Below are 16,792 nucleotides of genomic sequence, written 5' to 3'. Positions count from 1 at the left end.
GGAGCCGAGTACAAGACTGTGTGTAGGGAGTGGGACCCCATTTGCCTCCGCTCCACTGCATAAGCGGGGTCAGATCGATCCCCATACCACCATTCGTTCAATATCAGGAGTTGCGAGGCCACATAGTAGGAGTGGACATCCGAAGCGGCCAACCCATCACAATACGTGGACTAAAAACACATCCGTAGCGCTGCTCTAGGTGCCCTTCCTGCCCAAAGAAACTGCCCCAGGACAGAGTTTACCTGGTGAAACCACGAGGAGTTGACGGGGAAGGGAAAATTCTGTAGCTGGCAGAGCAGACGCGGCAATGAGACCATATTAAAGATGGCCGACCGACCTGGAAGAGAAAGGGGCATATGGGACCAGACCTTCAACTCGTCGCAGACACGCGCCCACACCGGTAAAACATTACGTTCCCAGGACACCCCCGACGAATCAGACAGAAAACCCCCCAGATACTTCATACCTACCGCGGTTACCTGCACCGCAGAGGCCCAGGCACCCAATTGCACCTGACGCCCCAGTGCCCACAGAACGGAATTACTCGTGTTCATGAATAGACCAGACATTTCCCTGAAGATTTCCATGATACGCAGCAATCTGGCGCCAGTCCTATTGACGTCGGTCAAGAAAAGGAGGACGTCGTTGGCATATAGCGTGATACAATCCGATAGTCCCTGAGCCAATTCAAAGCCAGCCACCTGTGCCTCTATCCACACACATGCCACCAAAGGCTCCATCGCTAGGGCGAAAAGAAATGGCGACAGCGGGCATCTCTGACGGGTCCCCCGCCCAATAGGGAAGGCGAAAGAGGCATCCCCCACGACACGGACAGACGCCGTGATATGTGTATAAAGTCGTTTTCAATAGGACAAAAAGCGTGCGTCCATATTCAAATGATCCAAAAGCGCAAATAAATAAGTCCAACTAAAGGAATCAAACGCCCTATCCATATCTGCCAAAATGAGGGCCTATGGCACGTCCAGCCTCCGAATTGTGTTTATAGCGATGTGTGCCCGTCGAATATTATGTTGCGTCGCCCTTTGAGGCATAAAACCCACCTGGTCTGGGTGGACCAACAAGGTAATATGAGAATGAAGATGATTGGCCAAGGCCTTAGCCAGAATCTTAGCCTCGATATTTAGCAGTAAGATGGGGCAATATGATGAATGTTGGTCTGGAGGACAGCCAGGCTTATGAAACACTACCACCTTGGCATGTCTCCAGTCCCACGGGAGGCACCTGCGTTCATGTGCCTTCTCCACCACCTGAAGGAGATGAGGTCCCAGTTCCGAGAAATATCTCATAAAGAACTCACAAGGGAACCGGTTGGGACCCGGGGCTTTCCCAGAGTTAAGTTCCCCTAATGCAGGGCCCAGTTCCTCTGCCGTGAGTGGGCGATCCAGTTCCGCCGAGCCTCGTCGGAGAGCGTTCGGGGTGGAAGTTCCCCAATGAAACGGCAGACCATTACCTCCGATAAGGATTCCCATGGGGTATACAAATCAGCATATTAATGTGCGTAGCTCTCCGCTATTGCGAAGGGATCACCCAGAGTCCTCCCATCCAGCCCCAAAAGCCCAGGGAGAACCAGGGTACACATGGCTCCCTGACACAGACGATGTAGTAGTTTACTGGACTTATCGCCCCATTGGTAGATCCTGCTGTGAGACGCCAGCCATGCTAGTCGAGCCTTGTCCATCAATAAGTCAGCATGCATTTGTCATGCCACTAGCAATTGCCGGTGCACCAGGGATCCCCCCTCCGCTCTACCAGCATGTTCCAGTTCCATAATTTGTGCCTCGCATCGCACCAAGGACTCCTTCTTAGCCTGACGTGCCGCGGAGCAATAGGAGATGTCCACACCTCGCATGGTAGACTTCATGGCTTCCCACGGTGGTACGGCGGTCACCACCGAGCCGACATTAAGATCCAGATATTGATCAATTGCCTGTCCCACATGATCCCTAAACTGTTCATCTTGCAGATGCCAGGGAGGGAGATGCCAACAAAAGGGGGGCCTCGTGGGACCGAACCGCAGCATGAGTACAACTGGGGAATGGTCCGACAGACCCCACAGGAGGATTTCCTCATCCGTCACTCTACCAGCCACTGCAGATTGTACAAAGATATAGTCCACCATGAGAACGATTCATGTATGGCAGTGAAATATGTATAACCCTGCTCCTCCATATGCAGTCATTGCCAAGAGTCCACCCAGCCTAGTCCCGACACCAAGGAAAATAATTTAGTAGTTTGGCATGTGGCTGGCGTTCCCCCCCGTCGCCATCTGTCCCTAGCCCCATCCATAACATCATTCCAGTCACAACCGACGACTGTCACCCCATCAGGGACATCCGTCCACAAAGTCATAATGCGCTCAACCAAAGTCCAGGATAGGGGGGGCGTAGACACTACTCAGCACTACCTGTTCCTCATACATAGACCCCTGAATAAAGACATACCTCCCCTGCATATCTGCCCATGTCCTGGAGTGAATATATGTGACCCTATGATAGATAAGAATAGCCACCCCCAGGGATCCCCTCGTGAACCCAGAGTGGAAAACGTGGGAATAACCGTACCTCAGAAAGCAAAGGGCCTTAGTCCCCAACAAATGCGTCTCCAGTAACATAAGAACATCTGCCCGATAACGCTTGGCCTGATGAAGGATGGCCCCCTCTTCACTTAATCCAGCGCCCCCCGTCATTCCAACTCACAATCCGAAGAGTCCAGCAATAGGCTGCGGGCTAACAACAAGGGCAGACAACAACCGCAATGAGCAGGACCTGTGGCAACCTGTAAAGAAGCAGCGGTGCATAGCAGCAATAAGATAGTGCAGTGAAATCAAGACAGCCCCCCAGAACGTAACACTTGGAACAAACAACATCTAGAGAGCAGGTAGAAGACCTGATGAATAGTGATACAGTGTAAACACGGAACAAAAACATCCCCACAACTCCCCACCCCAATACCTCAAAACCACTGAATTATCTGTCGCGGTGAAAGTGGCACGGGAACCCCAACGGGGCCCCAGCCCTCCTCCACTAATGGATCCTCTGGAGCCCTGCATGATACCTGGGCTTCCCCCCCGACTGCAGGGGCCGAGCAGGGGATATTAGCCCGAACAGAAGCTTCGACAGTCAGATCGGATAAGTATGGATGTCTGCCCACCGAGAGAGTTCTTAAGAAGTTACTAGGCCGGCTTTCCCGAGCGGGGCACTGAGGCCGATCTGCTGGCATCGCTATAGGAATGCGAGTGGCGTCTGGATCTTGATCACCTGTTCCCCTTGACTTTAGGTTTAGGTGGTTTGCGGGCGGATTCGCTCATCAAAGAGTCAGACTCCATTCTTGGCGGTGTATGTGAACACAACCTTACAGTCTCATCTGTCCAAAGGAAGACATCCTCAGGTGAATCAAAGAACAATGTGTGTGACTGGTAAACTACCTTCAACTTTGCAGGATACAGGAGGGTGTACGGCAACTTCAAATCATGAAGGTGGCGAGTGTAGTCCGGAAATATAAGGATACGAGCGTTGTCAAAATGCAATGGTTCCTTAAGTCGGGTCTGTTTCAGGATAGTGTCCCGATCATGATAATTTAGGATTTTCGCTATGACCGGTCTCGGCATGGCTCCCAGGGGCGGCTTCTGCATGAGGGTGCGATGTGCCCGCTCAATGATAAAGCAGCTAGACAAAGATTCTGAGGGAAGCCAACTGACAAGCCACTTGGTCAAGAACTGTTCCATATCCCTCCCTCATAGCCCTCCGGGAACCCCATAAAGCGCAAATTGCTTCTCCATGCCCTCCCTTCCGCATCCTCGACACATGATGCCAGGCCTCGAGTGATAGTCTACAGCATCGCCACCTTCTTTTTCAAAGTAGTAACAGAGTCCTCCACTTCTGAGACCCTGTTTTCGTCCACTGTAATGCACTCTGTTGCATTTTGCAGGTCCTGTCGGAGGAGTAAGACTTCAGAACCCACCTCCCCTATTTTGGTTTCCAGGGCCGTTCGGGACTGCGTAATCGCCGCCATGAGTGCAGCATTGTCCGGGACCCCTCCCTGTGCGCCTTCCTGGTCAGCTGCCGAGTCCCCAGGCCCAGTAAAGCGGTCCATAGTGCTTTGCTTCGCTGAGCCCCCAGTGTGCTTGTCCCTTGTCATGCTGGCACTAGAACTCCAACACAGTGAGTTCACCCGCTATCTTAGCTACACAAGACTCCCAAGCAGGACGGATCAGCTCAAACCTGGGTGCACAACAACGTCGCCCATCCAAGTCCACCCAAGTTGGGAAGGATGCCGTATGGTGGCACCTGAAGAAATAGGAACTGTGGGGCATATTCACAAGGCGGCAATAGAAAATTATCGCTGCTTTTGTGGCTGTTTTTGGCCGAAAAGTGGCGATAATTTTATCGCCTAATTAGCAAGGTCACGCTAACGTGTGAAACCTTGCATTAGCGCACAAATTCTTAACGTCCAGCTTTGCATCTCTAATGATATGCAAAGTGGGCGTTCCCGACCTGACATGACAGGAGAAATGTCAGCGACATTTCTCCTATCATCAAGCCCCACGCTATGAAACATAGCGGCAAGAAAAGTAGCGATAACCCCTGTTATCGATACTTTCCTTACACCTGCTTCAGGACTGACTTAGCCATGATATCCTATGGAAGGTGGATATCATGGCTAAGTTTGTGGGGCCCTATCAACAAGCTTATGCCACATTTCGTGAGATTATCGCTGGAAACTCACGTTAGGCAGTTAGCGCTAGGATTTTTATCGCTTTTGAGATAAGTTTTGCTAATAGCACGCTATCTCTGCGATAAAAATCCATGCTAGCAGGTGATAATTATCCTAGCGCTAAGTGCGCTTAGCGATAATTGTTGCTGGTTGTTGCTGGTATGTCACTGTATACCCTCTCCTGGAGCAAACCGGGAGGTGTTACACCCAACCTGGGTGCAGTGCCCACCAAATGTCTGTCACGCTGCGGCTCGGCAAGACTCCTCCACCACCTGTCACCTTGAGCCATCTCAAATGGTGGCTCCACTCCACGGCACGCTCGCACAGGTAACAGTGGGGCCCCGACAGGTCGTCCCCGATGTGGGCACGTCACCACCACACTGGAGCATTCCTCAAATCTAACAATTGTGTCCCCCCTGTTGGGCCACACAGGATGCTGCAGGCTCCCCCACGCACTCACTCCACATGCGACCTGATCCGGCTGCCAAATCTCCATGGGGAGGGGGAAACCACTCGGGGAAGAAGAAGTCCACAGTCATGCCGGATACAGCTCTTCAGTCAAGGACTATGTTTGCCATCATGCAGCACACCAAGCAATGCACGTACCCCCCGTGCACGTGGCCCGATATGACCGCCGATGGATTGCCAGCTCAAATGGGGGGGGGAGTGTGAGATGCAGCGCACCGTCAGGGCCCCCAATGCAGGCGACGGCTGAAATGCCAGGATTTGCCGCAGAACTGTGCCACTGCATGGCGCTGCTACTCCCTCACCCTACGTGCGTGGCTTGATCCGACCACCAAAACAGAGGCAGGGTGGAGAGAACGGGGTCGACACACACCCCCAGGATACTCTGGCACACCGATGGGTCTTCCACAGATGACGTACCCCTTGTGGCCTGATGGAAGTGAATCCCAGTGAGGAGATATGGAGAAGAGGGAGGGCATTCTGCAAACTCACCGGGCCGCCGCTCCCCCACAGCAATGGAACCACCAGCATGACAATCTACTTCTCTTCACCACAGGCAGGGGCCCACAACCGGAGCTCGATCTCGTCCTCGCAGGGCAGGGCGGCGCCCGACTCTGGCTGCGCCAGCTACAGCCGCGCTCGCATTCGGCCCAGCCCACACCACTCTATCCTAAGCTCGGCCACAGGGCCCGCAAGCCACGCACTTCAGAGTAACAGTCAATAGTGCACACGGGGCCATCCAGTTGCACCCTCACCGAGTTCCCGCGACTTACAGCTCTCCCTCGTGTAATTTCCAGGGCATATGTTGTCGACGAAGCAGGATAGATGCAGGATTTTGATGACGGGCTCAGCGGAGCTCGCGTACAACACGTCTGCCATGATGGCTCGCTAGGCCACGCCCCCCCTGGAATACCGTTTGATCAAAAAAGCACCTGGCACCATTTATTTAAAACAATAATCACAAGTTTTAACCAAAATCTGGAGGCGGTTTTTAGATTCACAAAAAAGTTAGGCTCAAGGCCGATTAATGCAATTATTAACATCTACAAGGCTCACCCCTATTCTGTCATATTGTATGGGTCTGGAGGTTGGCGTTTTTGTAATCCAGTGGGTCTAAAAAGAGCTGAGAATATTTTTAGGAGATACCTGTTGAGAGTTCCTAACAGCCTCCCTGCTACTATCTGTCACAGTGAACTCGGTTTGATTCCTTTGACTTTTCGTATACAATTAGCACCAATCTTATTGTGGCACTCAATTTGGGCGAAGGAATAATCAGTTTTAAATCATGCAATTATATCAAACTGTTTTAACTTGGATCACATGATAAAGATACCCTGGCTCAGTTACATAAAAAAACAGCTAGAGTCCCTGGGGCTGGCGGATTGTTTTTACAACCCAGCTAGCATTGCAAAGATCCCGAAAGCGAAATTGAAAAGGGACCTCCTATCCTTTCTATATTCAACTAGAGGAATTCTAGAGATGGGAAAAAAGAGTGTCTCAGAACACTTGGTTCTAGTTTGCTCTTTAGGGGTCAAGCCTTATCTTTCCTTTTATTTGAATCATAATAAATTGTTCTACCTCATTAGAATCAAGCTTGGCATTTCACATCTCTTTGTTTCTTATCCCTGCAAAGCTTATTGTGATGTCAAACTGGATCTGTGCCCTTGTGATTCCAAGTCCTCTCAGTGCACACTTCATTTTATGTTCTTTTGCCGACTTTATATCAAGCCAAGACGTGATTTTTAAAATTCTTTTTTAAAGTTTTTCAACATCAGGAAGTGTCGGGCAGCTTTACATCATCTCCAGCTTTTAAAAGATGAATTTACCTGTTTAGTGATTTATAGATATATTTCTTCGGCTGTTTGTTTATGTGACATTGTTGGAAAATGATTTTATCTGTTTTAATGAATTATCACTGGGCCTTATTGTTTACTAGGACAAGGGAATGTTATGAATGTATCTACTTCTGCTGCTACTCTGTGCTAAATCACTGATTATAATGCTGATATTTTGATTGTGAAACTGTCATTGCTCTGAAACACATCACTTATTGTTTGTATTATTTCTCTTTTAATCAGTTTTAAAAACAAAATGTTTTTTGATGCACTCTTTTATGGCTGATAGTCAGCCGAATAAAGATATTTTGACTGACTGACTGTCCAACACTTCAAACAGTACCATAGTGAAAACACCACACAAAAGGATCCTACATGAGGTAAGCAAAATAGAGCAAAACTTAACAAATAAAACAAGACCAAAATGGCAAATATTCAATCTGTAGAACTGGAGTCATGAATTTTTAAAGAATAAACTGCAATATAGTGCCTAAAAGCATAAAGCACCAACCGTGGCTATCTGGCCACGCTGGAACAAGTAAAAGTCAAAGTTCAAACTGACCGCGAAGGAGCGTGGTTTGGAAACAGTCCCAGATTCGTCCAGTTGAAGATTTACCTTCTCAAATTTTCTGCCAAGAGTCCTGTACTTATTGGAGAGGGTTGTGAGTAGAGGTGTGTGGAATTTTTTATTCTGCCGTTGGAATTGATGGAACTTAGTAATTCTGCGTTGCTCTTATAACACGAAATTACTAATAAATTGCGTCGCTTTGCCAGTGGAATTAAATTAATCAGCAGTGATTCCTTGCTGATGTTGTTGAAAATTCGGTTCTTGGCTGAACGATCATGCATAATAAAAAATAATTGCTGTAGTTACAGAATGAAAATGATTGCCTTGACAAAGAGCTTTCTCATGGAGATTGTCTTGTGGGGGTACTACTTGATCAAGCTTTGCAATACGCATGCCCAGGACATATGCAGAGTGTTGGAAATGGCCCTTTTTGCAGGGTTATCCCCAAACTTTTTGCTTCTTCCTCCTTTATGTTTTTCTGACCCGTGGTTGTTGGCAATAGGACTCTGGGCACTTTACCACTGCTGATCAGTGCTAAAGTGCATATGCTCTCTGTATAAATTGTTATATTGATTGGTTATCCATGATTGGTATATTTGTTTCACCTGTCAGCCCCTAGTAAAGTGCACTGACTGTGCCAGGGCTGGTGATTCAAATGATACTAGTGGGCCTGCAGCACTGATTGTGCCACCCACATGAGTAGCCCTAAAATGATGTCTTAGGCCTGCTTGCAGTGCCTATGTGCAGTCGAGGACTGCCATGTCGACCTGGCCAGTGCAACCACTGACCAGGCCTTATCCTTCCCTTTCTGTACATGTCAGGCATCCCTATGGTGGCCCTAGGTACCCCCCTGGGCTGGGTACGGTGTATCTGAAAGGTAGGGCATGTACTGAGGTGTGTAACATGCCCTGGTAGTGAATTACAGCCATTTTCGTTTTTCACTGCTGAGAGGCTATCTGGCCCATAGGACAGAATGGGGGAGGCTGTTTACATGCCTATCTTCCACTAAAGGCAAGATAGAAAATCCAAGTTTGGAATCTTTGTGTTCAGAATTTAATTATACATCTTTTTAGCAAGATGGTTTTTAAATTCACTGTGTGAGAATAGCACTTTTTAGAAAGTAGCTATTCTCCTGTTTAACCTTCCTGTGTGCCTGTGTGCAGATTGGCTGACTGGTGTCATGTGATGGGCTAGGTGGCTCCAGGAGTCTGGATGAGTCAGCAGCAGGGTGAATAGGGAGATCTGCTCTAGATGGGTGGGAGGAGTAGCCCCTGGGTTTCAGTAGGGCTGCCTCTGCCAGCACAATGCTGGCTCCACCCCCTGCTGGCCAGGCTGAGGACTCTGCCTCTGCCAGCACAAAGAAGGCTCCACCTCCTGCTGAGCGTCTAACGGCCCTGCCCCTCACTCTGAAAGGAACCAGGTGCTCCAGGGCAGAGCACACCCAGGAACCGGTTTGAGCAGGGGAATCCCCCCACTGAAACAAAGAGAGACAAAGACTTGGAGGGGTATAAGAAGAGGACCCCAGACACCTCAATTTAAGATCACTGTGGAACTAAGAAGGAACCTCTGCCAAGGAGAAAGCTGGAAGGAACTGAAGAGGAGAAGACTGCCTGCTTGCTGTTTTGCTTTGCTGCCAAGGAGAGGGGAAGGACTTTGCTGTGTCGCCTTCTTTTGATTCTGATCTCCAAGGGCCTGAGAAGAGCTGGCTCCCTGTTAAGAAGTCCCAGAAACAAAAGGACTTCACCACCAGCTCCCCTGGAACTCTGCTGAGGGAGTTCTGACCTGCCTTGGAGTGCTTGCCTAGTCTTGGGGCCTCAGGAGGTCGTTTAGCTGTGTTTGGGAGCTGGAAAGCAGAAGCGTGAACAAGAGTAACTGGTACCCAACGCATCATCCGATTGCGAGTCGCGAGAGTGCGAGGAGAATTCAATCGCGGCGTCATCGCAGCACCCGGAGTCCCCGCATCGCCGAGTGCGTTGAGCATCTTCCCGGTGCGTGAAGATTCCTGACGCTGCGAGGGTCATCGCAGAACCAGTTTGTAGGCCGCACCACTGCCGGTGCATGAAAGTATCCAGTCGCTGCGTGTGTCGACGCAGAGTCCCGTCCCGTGACGCATCAAGGGTCGCGGCGCCAGAAGTCAACGCCGCGCCGCACGCCGTGACGCATCGAGGGTTGCAGCGCCAGAAGTCAGCGCTGCGCCGCGCATCGCGTCGCATCGAAGATCGTCGCATCGTACCTGTGCATGAAGCTTCCCCCTAAGAAACCTACGCAACAAAAGCCAAAGTCATCTCATCCCCCCCCTACAGATCGGAGCCGGCGCATCCACCTCTGCTGCGTGAAGCAGGGCTGCTGCAAAGCCTCCCCAAGATCTCAGGAGTATCGCATCGCCTTTGCCATCTTCCTTGTTATAGCTTTTGGGAACCTTAACGCAACTACAGGTACTGTTGGGCACAAGAGTGTCGCATTTTGAGCATTGAGAGTCGCATTGTGCAGAACACTGATTTTTACATCCTGGAGTACTTTCTGCAAACGCTTGAACTATCTTTAAAGTAACCTTTTTAATTATATGTTGGTTTTTCTGTAGTTTTTGGTCTTGTGAAGTTTTTAGTAAAGATACCTTATTTTTCTAAAACTGGTGTGGAATAAATCTGTGGTGTTTTCACTGTGTTACTGTGAGTGTTGGTACAAATACTTTACACATTGCCTTTGATAGCCTAAACTGCTCAGGCCAAGCTACCTAGAGGGTGAGCAGGGGTTATCTTAACAGTGTATCCCCCTTTCCCTGACTAGAAGCAAGGGTCCCTACTTGGACAGTTGTACCTACCCTGCCAACTAGAGACCCCGGATCTAACACAGAGGTCACCAATGCATGCCCAGATACAGCATCAATATGGTGACGCTGCTTACTTGACTCGCTCAAAGCAGGTGTTCCATTGGTTGAACTTGAAACTCCCTATGATGCCCTAGATGCTTTTCTCCTGTTGTCTCCTTCCTTTTTCGGCGATTAATCTGCTACCTGACATTTGATACAGCCTCAGTGTCACCAGTTAATATGTCATTGTGTACCTGATGTATATTTATCGACTTTTATCTCGCAGCTATCTACCTATGTCTTCCGCAACCCGTATGTAAAGCGCTCTGATACCCGTTTGGGTCATGTTCGTGCTATACAAAACGTTAACAATAAATAAAAATAAATACATATTTACTCAGGTGTATATGACCATGATGGGCATGCATTTCGAAATGTGTCTCGGGAAACCTGTATTGCTCAGGTCCCCGTTCCTACAGCAGGCAGCAATGAGAGGCTTGTAAACCATGCTAGATCTTCTACTGCACCACCCAGGTTGTATTTCGTCAAGTGCACGTCAGTGTTAACCTGTGTGATAAGTTCCACATGCACAAGGTGCCCTCAGCATGAGACCTGGCGAGAGAGGTACGAGCCACGGGCCCAGACCATAGCCATCTTTGGAAGCAGCCGAGTGCCACGCTGGCAGCTGTTGGGCACACTGACAGCTGTGCTTCACTTTCCGACGGGATTTGCCAAGACTCCTGTTGTGTAGGATGAGTGATGCGAGGTGATAAATCTTCCTACAAACAACAACGGGCAGGTTAGTCGCCAAAGATTTCACATGCAAGTGTACACCATGAGGAGAACATGCGGTGCTTAGGGAGAAGGCGGGGGAGTCTTGCGGTGCTACTGAGAGCCTGGGTTTATTAGTAGCTTTCACCTATGGAAGCTTGTCTCAAGCAATTGCTGACAAGCTACAAATAAGACATTCTACCTTCTCCTTTACCTGCCCCGCTCTCCTCTCTCATCACCCACCCCTCCTTCCTCCCTTCACATAAGGACAAGGAAAGCTCCAGTGAAGGCAGTCAGTCAGGCTTGGCCCAGCAGAAGACACAAACAGCGTTTTGTTGCAACTGGGCACCCAGAGTTGGGGAGGAGTAGGCCGCTTCTGCAAACTGAGGTTTGACAAGTAAATAAATACAAACCATGGGCTAAGTTTGCATGGTGGAGGTACTGGTTCTCCGTTACTACACCAGAAATGGCTGAGGCGAAGGACTGAGAAATCACAGCGGATAATAATAACTACTAATGTCTTCAAACGCTGTGTGCAGAACTCCGTGGAATCTCACCGAGTTTTTATCCAATTCTTCGTAATTCCATGGAATAAGACACCGCGAGTTCCACCCACTCTTAGATGTTAGGGGCAAGGAGAGCATCCCTGGCGACAGTTGGTGTGGTGCGAAGCGCAAGCCGTGCATTGCAGATGGTTGGGCTGGAGCTTCGCGTTTATGGTCCGCTCACGGGCTGACAATCCTTCTGTGTGAAGAAAAGGGCTGGCTGTGGCTTATGCTGGACTTCAGTGCAAGTGGTGCGGTCCTGGTGCAAACAGGCCATACATGGTCACAAAGAGCCAAAAAGCTTGATTTCAAGAGCTCGTGAAGGACGGCGTGCCTAAACTGCAAGTATTTGTAAAATTGTGTTTTTGGCATCTGATATTTATGCTGGAGATCCTGAAAAGACTTTAAAACCATGCCTCGCATTACATCCCCTAAGGTAGAGATCCCAATATTAACCCAGTCCCGGAAACCTTCCAAACTAGCAAGTTGCAGCAATCTACCATTGGACCAGAGGGGAGTCTCCTTTGTCAGCCTGCACCACCACACCATTCCTCGCAGGGCCTGCCTCCACACCTGGAAGACCACCCTCGTGGCAGATGGCAGTGTCCCGCGTATTGGAGCCGAGTACAAGACTGTGTGTAGGGAGTGGGACCCCATTTGCCTCCGCTCCACTGCATAAGCGGGGTCAGATCGATCCCCATACCACCATTCGTTCAATATCAGGAGTTGCGAGGCCACATAGTAGGAGTGGACATCCGAAGCGGCCAACCCATCACAATACGTGGACTAAAAACACATCCGTAGCGCTGCTCTAGGTGCCCTTCCTGCCCAAAGAAACTGCCCCAGGACAGAGTTTACCTGGTGAAACCACGAGGAGTTGACGGGGAAGGGAAAATTCTGTAGCTGGCAGAGCAGACGCGGCAATGAGACCATATTAAAGATGGCCGACCGACCTGGAAGAGAAAGGGGCATATGGGACCAGACCTTCAACTCGTCGCAGACACGCGCCCACACCGGTAAAACATTACGTTCCCAGGACACCCCCGACGAATCAGACAGAAAACCCCCCAGATACTTCATACCTACCGCGGTTACCTGCACCGCAGAGGCCCAGGCACCCAATTGCACCTGACGCCCCAGTGCCCACAGAACGGAATTACTCGTGTTCATGAATAGACCAGACATTTCCCTGAAGATTTCCATGATACGCAGCAATCTGGGGCCAGTCCTATTGACGTCGGTCAAGAAAAGGAGGACGTCGTTGGCATATAGCGTGATACAATCCGATAGTCCCTGAGCCAATTCAAAGCCAGCCACCTGTGCCTCTATCCACACACATGCCACCAAAGGCTCCATCGCTAGGGCGAAAAGAAATGGCGACAGCGGGCATCTCTGACGGGTCCCCCGCCCAATAGGGAAGGCGAAAGAGGCATCCCCCACGACACGGACAGACGCCGTGATATGTGTATAAAGTCGTTTTCAATAGGACAAAAAGCGTGCGTCCATATTCAAATGATCCAAAAGCGCAAATAAATAAGTCCAACTAAAGGAATCAAACGCCCTATCCATATCTGCCAAAATGAGGGCCTATGGCACGTCCAGCCTCCGAATTGTGTTTATAGCGATGTGTGCCCGTCGAATATTATGTTGCGTCGCCCTTTGAGGCATAAAACCCACCTGGTCTGGGTGGACCAACAAGGTAATATGAGAATGAAGATGATTGGCCAAGGCCTTAGCCAGAATCTTAGCCTCGATATTTAGCAGAAAGATGGGGCAATATGATGAATGTTGGTCTGGAGGACAGCCAGGCTTATGAAACACTACCACCTTGGCATGTCTCCAGTCCCACGGGAGGCACCTGCGTTCATGTGCCTTCTCCACCACCTGAAGGAGATGAGGTCCAAGTTCCGAGAAATATCTCATAAAGAACTCACAAGGGAACCGGTTGGGACCCGGGGCTTTCCCAGAGTTAAGTTCCCCTAATGCAGGGCCCAGTTCCTCTGCCGTGAGTGGGCGATCCAGTTCCGCCGAGCCTCGTCGGAGAGCGTTCGGGGTGGAAGTTCCCCAATGAAACGGCAGACCATTACCTCCGATAAGGATTCCCATGGGGTATACAAATCAGCATATTAATGTGCGTAGCTCTCCGCTATTGCGAAGGGATCACCCAGAGTCCTCCCATCCAGCCCCAAAAGCCCAGGGAGAACCAGGGTACACATGGCTCCCTGACACAGACGATGTAGTAGTTTACTGGACTTATCGCCCCATTGGTAGATCCTGCTGTGAGACGCCAGCCATGCTAGTCGAGCCTTGTCCATCAATAAGTCAGCATGCATTTGTCATGCCACTAGCAATTGCCGGTGCACCAGGGATCCCCCCTCCGCTCTACCAGCATGTTCCAGTTCCATAATTTGTGCCTCGCATCGCACCAAGGACTCCTTCTTAGCCTGACGTGCCGCGGAGCAATAGGAGATGTCCACACCTCGCATGGTAGACTTCATGGCTTCCCACGGTGGTACGGCGGTCACCACCGAGCCGACATTAAGATCCAGATATTGATCAATTGCCTGTCCCACATGATCCCTAAACTGTTCATCTTGCAGATGCCAGGGAGGGAGATGCCAACAAAAGGGGGGCCTCGTGGGACCGAACCGCAGCATGAGTACAACTGGGGAATGGTCCGACAGACCCCACAGGAGGATTTCCTCATCCGTCACTCTACCAGCCACTGCAGATTGTACAAAGATATAGTCCACCATGAGAACGATTCATGTATGGCAGTGAAATATGTATAACCCTGCTCCTCCATATGCAGTCATTGCCAAGAGTCCACCCAGCCTAGTCCCGACACCAAGGAAAATAATTTAGTAGTTTGGCATGTGGCTGGCGTTCCCCCCCGTCGCCATCTGTCCCTAGCCCCATCCATAACATCATTCCAGTCACAACCGACGACTGTCACCCCATCAGGGACATCCGTCCACAAAGTCATAATGCGCTCAACCAAAGTCCAGGATAGGGGGGGCGTAGACACTACTCAGCACTACCTGTTCCTCATACATAGACCCCTGAATAAAGACATACCTCCCCTGCGTATCTGCCCATGTCCTGGAGTGAATATATGGGACCCTATGATAGATAAGAATAGCCACCCCCAGGGATCCCCTCGTGAACCCAGAGTGGAAAACGTGGGAATAACCGTACCTCAGAAAGCAAAGGGCCTTAGTCCCCAACAAATGCGTCTCCAGTAACATAAGAACATCTGCCCGATAACGCTTGGCCTGATGAAGGATGGCCCCCTCTTCACTTAATCCAGCGCCCCCCGTCATTCCAACTCACGATCCGAAGAGTCCAGCAATAGGCTGCGGGCTAACAACAAGGGCAGACAACAACCGCAATGAGCAGGACCTGTGGCAACCTGTAAAGAAGCAGCGGTGCATAGCAGCAATAAGATAGTGCAGTGAAATCAAGACAGCCCCCCAGAACGTAACACTTGGAACAAACAACATCTAGAGAGCAGGTAGAAGACCTGATGAATAGTGATACAGTGTAAACACGGAACAAAAACATCCCCACAACTCCCCACCCCAATACCTCAAAACCACTGAATTATCTGTCGCGGTGAAAGTGGCACGGGAACCCCAACGGGGCCCCAGCCCTCCTCCACTAATGGATCCCCTGGAGCCCTGCATGATACCTGGGCTTCCCCCCCGACTGCAGGGGCCGAGCAGGGGATATTAGCCCGAACAGAAGCTTCGACAGTCAGATCGGATAAGTATGGATGTCTGCCCACCGAGAGAGTTCTTAAGAAGTTACTAGGCCGGCTTTCCCGAGCGGGGCACTGAGGCCGATCTGCTGGCATCGCTATAGGAATGCGAGTGGCGTCTGGATCTTGATCACCTGTTCCCCTTGACTTTAGGTTTAGGTGGTTTGCGGGCGGATTCGCTCATCAAAGAGTCAGACTCCATTCTTGGCGGTGTATGTGAACACAACCTTACAGTCTCATCTGTCCAAAGGAAGACATCCTCAGGTGAATCAAAGAACAATGTGCGTGACTGGTAAACTACCTTCAACTTTGCAGGATACAGGAGGGTGTACGGCAACTTCAAATCATGAAGGTGGCGAGTGTAGTCCGGAAATATAAGGATACGAGCGTTGTCAAAATGCAATGGTTCCTTAAGTCGGGTCTGTTTCAGGATAGTGTCCCGATCATGATAATTTAGGATTTTCGCTATGACCGGTCTCGGCATGGCTCCCAGGGGCGGCTTCTGCATGAGGGTGCGATGTGCCCGCTCAATGATAAAGCAGCTAGACAAAGATTCTGAGGGAAGCCAACTGACAAGCCACTTGGTCAGGAACTGTTCCATATCCCTCCCTCATAGCCCTCCGGGAACCCCATAAAGCGCAAATTGCTTCTCCATGCCCTCCCTTCCGCATCCTCGACACATGATGCCAGGCCTCGAGTGATAGTCTACAGCATCGCCACCTTCTTTTTCAAAGTAGTAACAGAGTCCTCCACTTCTGAGACCCTGTTTTCGTCCACTGTAATGCACTCTGTTGCATTTTGCAGGTCCTGTCGGAGGAGTAAGACTTCAGAACCCACCTCCCCTATTTTGGTTTCCAGGGCCGTTCGGGACTGCGTAATCGCCGCCATGAGTGCAGCATTGTCCGGGACCCCTCCCTGTGCGCCTTCCTGGTCAGCTGCCGAGTCCCCAGGCCCAGTAAAGCGGTCCATAGTGCTTTGCTTCGCTGAGCCCCCAGTGTGCTTGTCCCTTGTCATGCTGGCACTAGAACTCCAACACAGTGAGTTCACCCGCTATCTTAGCTACACAAGACTCCCAAGCAGGACGGATCAGCTCAAACCTGGGTGCACAACAACGTCGCCCATCCAAGTCCACCCAAGTTGGGAAGGATGCCGTATGGTGGCACCTGAAGAAATAGGAACTGTGGGGCATATTCACAAGGCGGCAATAGAAAATTATCGCTGCTTTTGTGGCTGTTTTTGGCCGAAAAGTGGCGATAATTTTATCGCCTAATTAGCAAGGTCACGCTAACGTGTGAAACCTTGCAT

Source organism: Triturus cristatus, chromosome 1_1 (assembly GCF_964204655.1).
Source record: "Triturus cristatus chromosome 1_1, aTriCri1.1, whole genome shotgun sequence".
NCBI classification, from domain to species: Eukaryota; Metazoa; Chordata; class Amphibia; order Caudata; family Salamandridae; genus Triturus; species Triturus cristatus.
Note: the sequence above shows the minus strand (reverse complement) of the source record.